This window comes from Octopus bimaculoides, chromosome 20, assembly GCF_001194135.2.
Source record: "Octopus bimaculoides isolate UCB-OBI-ISO-001 chromosome 20, ASM119413v2, whole genome shotgun sequence".
NCBI lineage: Eukaryota > Metazoa > Mollusca > Cephalopoda > Octopoda > Octopodidae > Octopus > Octopus bimaculoides.
The window spans coordinates 44,230,211-44,240,060 of NC_069000.1; the positions used below are offsets into that span (position 1 = coordinate 44,230,211).

Here is a 9,850-nt window from a genome sequence, read left to right on the forward strand (position 1 = left end):
GGGGGGGTCATCACTTGGAACTGAGTGTGACAGGGTAGCATGGATTAAGCTTTTGTAAATTCTTTTCTACTCTAGGCACAAGGCCTGAAATTTTGGGGGGAGGGGGCAATTGATTAGATCGACCCCAGTGCACAACTGGTACTTAATTTATCAACTTTGAAAGGATGAAAGGCAACGTCAATCTCGGTAGAATTTGAACTCAGAACACAAAGACAGGCAAAATACTGCTAAGCATTTTGCTCGGCGTGCTAACATTTCTGCCAGTGCGCCACCTTAATCCTTTGTAAATTGTTTTAGGTGTCTATGTAGTCAAAGGCAGATACATAGACACCTCCTTGGTAAAACTGTTTAAATGATGTCATAAGACCCTGGGCAAAATAAAGGGCTGATAGTATTAATTTATTGACAGCAGGCCATACTGTATGCCCGTTGGCACTGGGCTCCAAGACCTGAGGGCCAATTGACAAAGCAATGCACTAGGATATTTAATATAACATTTATTGACAGGAGCCCCTGCATGGCCACAGGCCCCTTGACTTTTGTGACCTTTGGGCAAAGCAGCCCAGTAGGTTTGCAGCATTTGTTCATCAACAGAAACCACAGCATTCATACATTAGCACTGAGCTTCTAGACCCTAAGGCCAACTGGCAAAGCAATGCACTATGGCCTATAATAGACAGCATGCATACATTAGCAGTGGACCCCTTGGCCTAGTGACTCCTGGGCAAAGTAATCCAACGGACCCTAAAATATTTATTTATTTATTTATTTATTGACACCAGCAAACATAGATTAGAACTGAGGTTCTAGAATCGTAAGGTCCTGGGTAACTGTCAAATATTTTCATGCTTTGAGGTAGGACCCTCAACCCAGTGAATCATCCAGGATGTGATGTTGGCACGGGAAAGGCGGCTGCTAAACTACAGCTTTTTTTTTTTTTATTGGCTCCTGGAAGGATGTAAAACAAAGTTGACTTCTGTGAGATTTGAACCCTGAGGTCACAGACTGAAAGCAAATATCATAATGTATTTTGTCCAATGCTTTACTGATTCTTCCCATTGACTACATTATAAAAGAGTGTAGTTAAAGCATTTTATCTTTTGCTTTACTGATTTTACAGTGGAGCAGCTTAATGAAATTAATTATTAAAATGAATTAATTACTTAAACGAAGACAAAAGCAAACAGCAATCTCTGATAATATTAAAATGCCAGGCATGTAAATGGCCGTTAAATCTGGGTGACGTAACATTAAGACGTAAATGGCACAATCCCCTTTCATATCTTTGCATCTAGCTCGAATCAAGGATTAAACAGATAACTGGAAAATTAAAGCTTTAATATTATTGACCTTTCCCATTCTTTATGTCCATAGTGGGCGGCAAATCAGGAGAGTCGTTGGAGCATCAAACAAAATTTGTTGAAGTTTTTTGTGTTCTCAGTTCAAATCCAGCTGTGACCAACTTTACTTTTATTCCTTCTGGGGGCAATAAAAAAATGATAGTCTCAGATAGTGGACTGGTGGAATTGTTAGGGTGTAGGGACAAGATACCTTGTGGTATTTGCTCCAGTTCTCAGCATTGGGAATTGTGTGGGTTGCTTAACCCTTTAGCATTCAGATTATTATTTTAAATGTGATACTCATTTATTCACATTGTTTTCAGTTGATTATCCATTATCTCATAGTTTCAACATTTCAGTGATGTGATTGTTTAGTTTTAAAATGACATTGTAGGGTGAGTGAGAGAGGTCAGAACTGGCCAATTTGAGGATAAAACAGGAAGAACAGTTTGGCTTGATATGGCTGGTTTAAATGCTAAAGGGCTAAACCATTCCCAGGTTTAACACCATTATCTGGTAGCTGTGGCCAATACCAGGGCTGCCTCACTGGCACGTAAAAAGCACCATTCAAGCATGATCAATGCCAGTGCCACCTGACTGGCACATAAAAAACACCATTCAAGTGTGACCAATCTCAATGCCACCTGACTGGCACCCGCGACAGTGGCACGTATAAAGCACCATTCAAGCATGGCTGATACCAGTGCTGCCTGACTGGCACCTGTGTTGGTGGTACATAAAAAGCACCCACTACGCTCTCAGAGTGGTTGGTGTTAGGAAGGGCATCCAGCTGTAGAAGCCTTCCCAAATCAGATTGGAGCCTGGTGCAGCCTCCTGGCTTGTCAATTCTCAGTCAAATCGTCCAACCCATGCCAGCATGGAAAGCGGACGTTGAATGACAATGATGATGATGATGATGATGATCTGGTCTTCAGTTGCCTTCAATGAAGTCTACTCAGTTTCAAGTATTTGAATTAGACATATCTTCTTTCTAACCACCATCCAGTCTCATTTGTGGGCATGTCCCTTCCTACTTGACTACACACAAAAAAGCCCCCAGAAAATAATAATAAATCGTCAACATGCTGCATGAACACCGAAGCATGAACAGATGCACAATTTACATTTGCAAGCTTTGGCAATTTCCACAATTATTACAGTTACAGGCCATTACAGATAACAGTTAGAAGCCATTGAAACTTAAGCTATTGTTACAAGCCACAAAACCATTGGAAACCATCGCAGCTTACATTTACAAGCTGTTGCTTCTTAAACTATTGTTAAGAGCCACAAACCATAAGCTGTGGGCTATTGTTGCTCATGGATACACATCCCTTGGTCTCTGCAGCATTAACAAACCCTCTGCACCATTGTTGCTTAAACTATTGTTACAAGCTTCAAGCCATTGCAGCTTACATCTGTGGTAAGAAGTTTGCGTGGTACCTTGGACAAGTGACTTCTACTATATAGCCCCAGGCCAACGAAAAACCTGTGGATGGATTTGGTAGACAGAAACTGAAAGAAGGCGGCGAGCTGGCAGAATCGTTAGCACGCAAATGCTTAGCGGTATTTCATCTGTCTTTACGTTCTGAGTTCAAATTCCGCCGAGGTCGACGTTGCCTTTCGTCCTTTCGGGGGTCGATAAATTAAGTACCAGTTACACACTGGGATCGATGTAATCGACTTAATCCCTTTGTCTGTCCTTGTTTGTCCCCTCTATGTTTAGCCCCTTGTGGGCAATAAAGAAATAAGAAACTTAAGGAAGCCCGCCATATATAAATATACATACATACACACACACACATACACACACGCATATGTATATGTATATGTTTGTTTATCTGTGTTTGTCCCCTACTATCGCCTGACAACCGATGCTGGCATATTTACATCACTGTAACTTAGTGGTTCAGCAAAAGATACCAATAGAATAAATACTAGGCTTACAAAGAATAAATCCTGGGGTCAATTCGTTCGACTAAAGGTGTTGCTCTAGCATGGCTGCAGTCAAATGACTGAAACAAGTAAAAGAGTAAAGATTAAAAGAGATAGGTAGATATACATACATATACATACATATATATAGATATATACATACATTATATCTATATTTTTGAATGTAGTGTATTGTATTTGCACTAAGTTACACATTATTCGATCCCTTTTTCATTAACAGAATCTCTACTTCATTTACATAATTTACATTTGACGGATATTTCTCCTCATCTTGTTTGTTGTTAACACAATGTTTCGGCTGATACACCCTTCAGCCTTCATCAGGTGTCTTGGGGAAATTTCGAACCTGGGTTCTCATTCCTAAGGTATTTTTCGATGTTATTATTATTATTATTATTATTATTATTATTATTATTATTATTATTATTATCATGCAGGTCACTGCCTGGAATAGAACTCGAAATCTTGGGTTTAGTAGCATTGAAAGATATCTTAGGAATGAGGACCTAGGTTGGAAATTTCCCCAAGACACCTGATGAAGGCTGGAGGGGTATATCAGCCAAAACATTGTGTTAACAACAAACAAGATGAAGACAAACACCCGTCAAATGTAAATAATGTAAATAATGTATACAATTCCTCATCTCTTAAATATAGAACTGCAATCTCTACTTCTTATGGAATTCTTCGTTCAGCTAACCTCAATACCAGGTGAATGATTATCTGGCCAAATACACAAACTGTAAATAATTTCTGCTTACAGTTTCTGCAAAAGTGTGTTTATTCTTGATTTCACTTTTTGATAAATTGCTTATTTTAATTATGTGACATAAAAAGATGACCCAATATTTTATACTCAGATGTAAAGCTTTACTTTTATTCATGTTATCATTTGTCAACTGTCATGTGGAGCAGATTCAAATCTGTTCTGACAAGCTTTCATATTCTATACACAAATTTTAACTTTATTTTACTGTAAACAGATGTTTTGTATGACATGTTTATTGCTGTTTTATATCACTTTCAGTTATAATTATTATTAAACCAGATAAGGTTGAGAGCAGTGGTGTCAAATACACAGCCATAGGGTCAGATTCAAGCACTTGAGCATTTTTATAACAAAGAATGATATTTTCTTTTTTTAATTTTCAAATATATATACAGGAGTGGCTGTGTGGTAAGAAGCTTGCTTCCCAACCACATGATTCCTGGTTCAGTCCCACTGCATGGCACCTTGGGCAAGTGTCTTCTACTATAGCCTCGGGCCAACCAAAGCCTTGTGAGTGGATTTGGTAGACGGAAACTGAAAGAAGCCCGTCGTATGTGTGTGTGTGTGTGTACTTGTTATTTTTATCTGTATTTGTCCCTCCACCATCGCTTGACAACTGGTATTTGGTTGTTTACGTCCCCGTCATGTTGCAGTTTGGCAAAAAGAGGCCAATAGAATAAATATTAGGCTTACAAAAGACTAAGTCCTGGGGTCAATTTGTTCAGCTAAAGGCGGTGCTCCAGCATGGCCACAGTCAAATGACTGAAACAAGTAAAAGAATAAAAGAATAAATACTCTTAAAATATATATAACATTTGGAGCCTGGTGCAGCCTTCTGTCTTGCCAGACTTTCAATCAAACCATCCACCCATGCCAGCATGGAAAGTGGCTGTTAAACGATGATGACGACGATGATGATGATGATTCATTCAGAGTTGGGGCTTCACATGATTGCTGATAGTTCCACTTAGCCGAGCTAATGCATCTTAGGGAATCCTTTGTAATCCCAACCAATGTAAATGAAGTTCACGAATTCATATACTAAAATATGTGATTTATTTTCCCCTCACTTTGTCTATACTCACTACCCCAAATAGAAGAATTTGGGTTTTTTTTGTTTTTCACATTTAAACAAAGGTTTGTCTGAAGGGATCCAAGAGAAAAGAACATCATGGAAAGATTTTGCAGATGAAATATGGTGTGAGATTTCTATAAAACGTTGGTCTTCTCAAGAACTGTTTGCATTCATTACAGCATATCAAAGACTTGATTCTTTAATGTGTCCTTCATATTGTTTAAGTCACCATCATTCTGTCAACTCTTCAGGTATAGTCTATCTAGGAATACACTTTCAAATGTAGCCTTGCTTTGTTCATTTTTAAAAATAGCAGATTGTGATTTGAGGGAGTTTTGACTCCTATCGTTATCAAACAAAGAACATGTAGAGGCTCTCTCTTCAGTTTCGATATCTTTATTTATTGATTGCCATAGTGAAGTTTTCCTGATATTCTTTTGTACTTTTAATTTAATTTCCTGCTAAGCAGATAAAAATGGATAAAAAGGATATTGCTTTATCAGACAATGATATTATATTTTTTAGGAAATAAATAAATATTTTTAATACTATTTTATATATTTCAATTATTTTTTAAAAAAATTTATTTTCGAATCTTTTGCTGAGTATATGATATCATTTACTATCCATTATCACATACAATATAATATCTCTTAATAAAAGGTTAAAAATCTCTTTTATATAACTGACTTTTTTATTTTTTTATTTTTCTATTTCAAATAGTAAACAGTAGAAAGGTATAAATTTTACATATGCCTCATAATTTACTTTCCACAGCTATCTCAATGGTGTTTCTTCTGATGAGATGGGTAACAGTCACATTTTAATTAATTTTATATATCAATTATGCAATTACATAAATGGCAATGTATTTATTCTATTGAAACAGCTGTTGAGATCAATTAAATTATAAATCACTTGTAAAATTCATGCTTCCTTACTGTTTGCTATTTAAAATATCCTTAACTGTTGTTTTAGCCAATTCAGTATCTACATGCACGTTCATTCCATCAATATTTATTGCACTGTAATAATGTATTGGAGTTTAATGATGTATTGATAATGCGACTCTAAAATATCATGGCTATATTTTATGATTTTTATCAGGATATAAAAATGTTATTCTAATTATAATATTAATGTTGTAACATTGTATAATAATGTAATACAAAATCTATTCATGTATAATTAAAACACTTTTTGTATTATTATTATAAAGATGCTGATATGAAGTTTCATTAACCAATCACAGGGTTTAACTGCAATTACTATTGTAAAAGGGAAGGTGAGGTAAGTCACTTATAATGTTTGTTTTTTTCACATGTATAACTTGAGTTCTCAACTCCTAGTGGAGTTATAGGGGTCCTGTCTAGATATACAACTTGCCTTTGACATTTTAAATAAACCAGACAGAGCCATTCCTTTTCCAGGTCTACTTCAGCTGAATTTCTCTGGAGTCCAGGGAAAGAGAGAGAGAGGAAGAAAGAGGGGGAGTGAAGGAGAAGGGGGAAAGGAGAGGGAGACAAGAAAATGGTTCCAGTAGGATCACTGCTACTTTATTGAACCTAAAAGGATGAAAGGTAATTAAGAACTTAGCAGGTATTGAACTCAAAGCATTAGTGACTGGAATGCAGCACGGCATTCTATCTAACACTATTATGACCTTGACAACCCATCTTTCTATATATCCATTTATCTATCTATCTATCTATCTATCTGTCTATATATATATATATATATATATACACACACACACACATATATATATATATATATATATATATATTAATATATGTGGCGGATGCACAATGTAAGAGCATACCTTTGATGCAGATCTGAGGAAGTGTTGCTAATGTTTGACAGACAGACAGACAGATAAACAGACAAGCATTAAGACAGAGACAGAGTGATAAAGACAGCAACACATAGAGAGAGAGCAAGTGAGTGAAATACAGAGAGAGGGACACTGAGAAAGAGGGACAGAGAGAGAGAGAAAGGAACAGAGAGAGAAAGGAACAGAGAGAGAAAGGAACAGAGAGAGAAAGGAACAGAGAGAGAAAGGAACAGCGAGAGAAAGGAACAGAGAGAGAGAGAGAGAGTGAAACACAGAGAGAGGGACACTGAGAGAGAGGGACACTGAGAGAGAGAAAGGAACAGAGAAAGAAAGAGAGACAAGGCAAGAGAAAGTGGAACAGAGAGTGAGAGAGAGAGGGAGAGAAAGGAACAGAGAAAGATAGAGAGACAAGGCAAGAGAGAGTGAGAGAGAGAAAGTGAGAGAGAGTGAGAGAGAGAGAGAGAGAGAGAGAGAGAGAAAGAGATGTTTGATGAACCTCTACTTCAATGTACTCTCACTACTAACAATGCTACTCAATGGGAGCAACAGACTTCCAACCGAGTTAAAGTAGTGACATGCTGAACACCAGACTACTCCATTAGTCATGGCAACGTGCCAGAATTGTGGCTTTCCATTTTAGGATTTCAATATCCATTCCTTGTCAATGTTTATCCATTTTTTCCCTCTGTCTGCATCTACATCTCCTTTTTTCCCCCTCTCTCTTTAGTTTCTTAAAAAACAGTCTCTGCAAAATCTACAGATCTTGTTACAAGGCCAGCATACTATATTCCATCTCAGCTTTTTTTTCCCCTTCACTGTCGTTTCAAAATCTTCACGAGGGCCAATGTGAAGCTGGATAGGGTTGTAGATGGTTTCACGAGTCCACATGTGGCCCAAGTACAAAATATCTAAGCTGTTACTGTGCTGATGTCAAGTAAAAAGTATCCAATACTGGTGCCACATAAAAGGCACTGGTGACGGGGCCACATATAACTCATTGGTGCTGGCACAGGTGTCACGTGAAAAACACTGGTGCTGGTGCCATATAAAAGAGTATCCAGAATGCTTTGTATAGTGGTGGGCATTAGGAAGGGTATCCAGCCATAGAAACCATGTCTGAACAGACAATCACAGCCTGGTGTGAATCCTGGTCTTGTCAGCTCCTATCAAAGCATCCAACCCATGCTGTCAGTATGGAAAAAGGACGTTAAATCATCATCATCATCGTTTAACGTCTGCTTTCCATGCTGGCATGAGTTGGACAGTTTGACTGAGGACTGGTAAGCCAGAAGGCTGCACCAGGCTCCAATTTGATCTGGCAAGGTTTCTACAGCTGGATGCCCTTCCTAACGCCAACCACTCCGAGAGTGTAGTGGGTGCCTTTTACATGCCACTGGCACAAGGGCCAGTCAGGCAGTACTGCCATCGATCACACTTGACTGGTGCTTTTTATGTGCCAGCTGCATGGGAGCCAGTCAGGCAGCACTGGCATCTTCCTCTGTACTTCTGCTGGGAGTACATGTGTATAACTGGCTCTCCATCGGTTCCTATTGATCCAATCAATGGAACAGCCTGCTCATGAAATTAAATTGCAAGTGGCTGAGTACTCCACAGACACGAGTACCTTTAATATAATCTTCAGGGAGATTCAGTGTGACGCAGAATGCAACAAGGCCGGCCCTTGTGAATTACAGGTACAACTCATTTGTACCAGCTGAGTGGACTGGAGCAACGTGAAATAAAGTGTCTTGCTCAAGGACACAACACACTGCTGGGAATTGAACTCACAACGTTATTATCATGAGCTGAATGCCCTAACCACTAAGTCATATGAGAATAGGAAGATAAGATGTGTGAATCCGTGCAAGAATTAGGCCCAGCGTTGCATGGTGATGTTCGTGTCTCTCCAAATATGGTTTAAACGGTTTGTATAAATCGTCTGTCTTTAGTCCTACCCTGCCAATCCTGAACAGTGTCACATGACCCAGACTACAGAATGGCACCTTGTCAAATACTTTGTCCAGATCAATAAGTTCTAGATAGAATGGTTTTGTTCTTCGTTCGGAATTTCTTTTTTGTGGGTTGTCTCGCTAGAAATATGGCATCTCTGATTCCACTACCACCTGATTCAAACTTAAATCACCACTGCCACCATCACCACCACCACTGCCACCACCATCAACACCACCACTTCCACCACCACCACTTCCATCACCACCACCACCACTAGCACCACCATCATCACTACCTCCACTTCCACCACCACCACCACAACCACCACCACAACCACCACCACCACCACTATCATCACCATCACCACCACCACCACCAACAATTACAACATTAGCAGCAGCACCAATACTATCACTACCAGCAACAAAAACAGCAATACTACCACCAACACCAGTAACTACTCTACCAATGCTACCATTATCAATACCACCACCACTACCACCCCAACCAGCACCACCGACAACAACGCCAATGCTACAAACAACAAAAACAAGCAACATGGTGAGAGAGCTGTTTGCCAATAAAAGACATTACACAATAATGGTAATTAGTGATGTATAGGTGGGCGGTAGGGGTGGTGGTAGAGGTGGGAGGGGGAAGGAGGACAGACAGACAGACAGGTAGAGAGAGAGAGTGTGTACGAATTTGAGGGAGTGAGAGAGAGTATGTGTGTGTGTGTGCGCGCGTGCGCATGTGTGGAGGTGAGTGGTTGTGGGTGTGCATGTGTGTGTGCGTGGGTTGGGTAGATACAGGTGGAAGAGAAACTGACATTACTGATAGACAGGTAGAGAGTGAGAGAGAAAAAGAGAGAGAATGTGAGACAGTCGAACACAGACATAAGCTACATATGCATTTATATATAT

The 9,850-nt window shown here is 39.1% G+C and overlaps 1 protein-coding gene across 1 annotated transcript in view; it reads left to right on the forward strand.

The window, feature by feature from the left end:
* LOC106870076 (sialin) overlaps positions 1-9,850 on the forward strand; it is a 151,859-nt gene that overhangs the window by 3,457 nt on the left and 138,552 nt on the right. Inside the window, exon 2 of the mRNA XM_014916053.2 lies at positions 6,360-6,430. The gene's annotated coding sequence lies outside the window, so the exon portion shown is untranslated. The remainder of the gene's footprint in view (positions 1-6,359; positions 6,431-9,850) is intronic.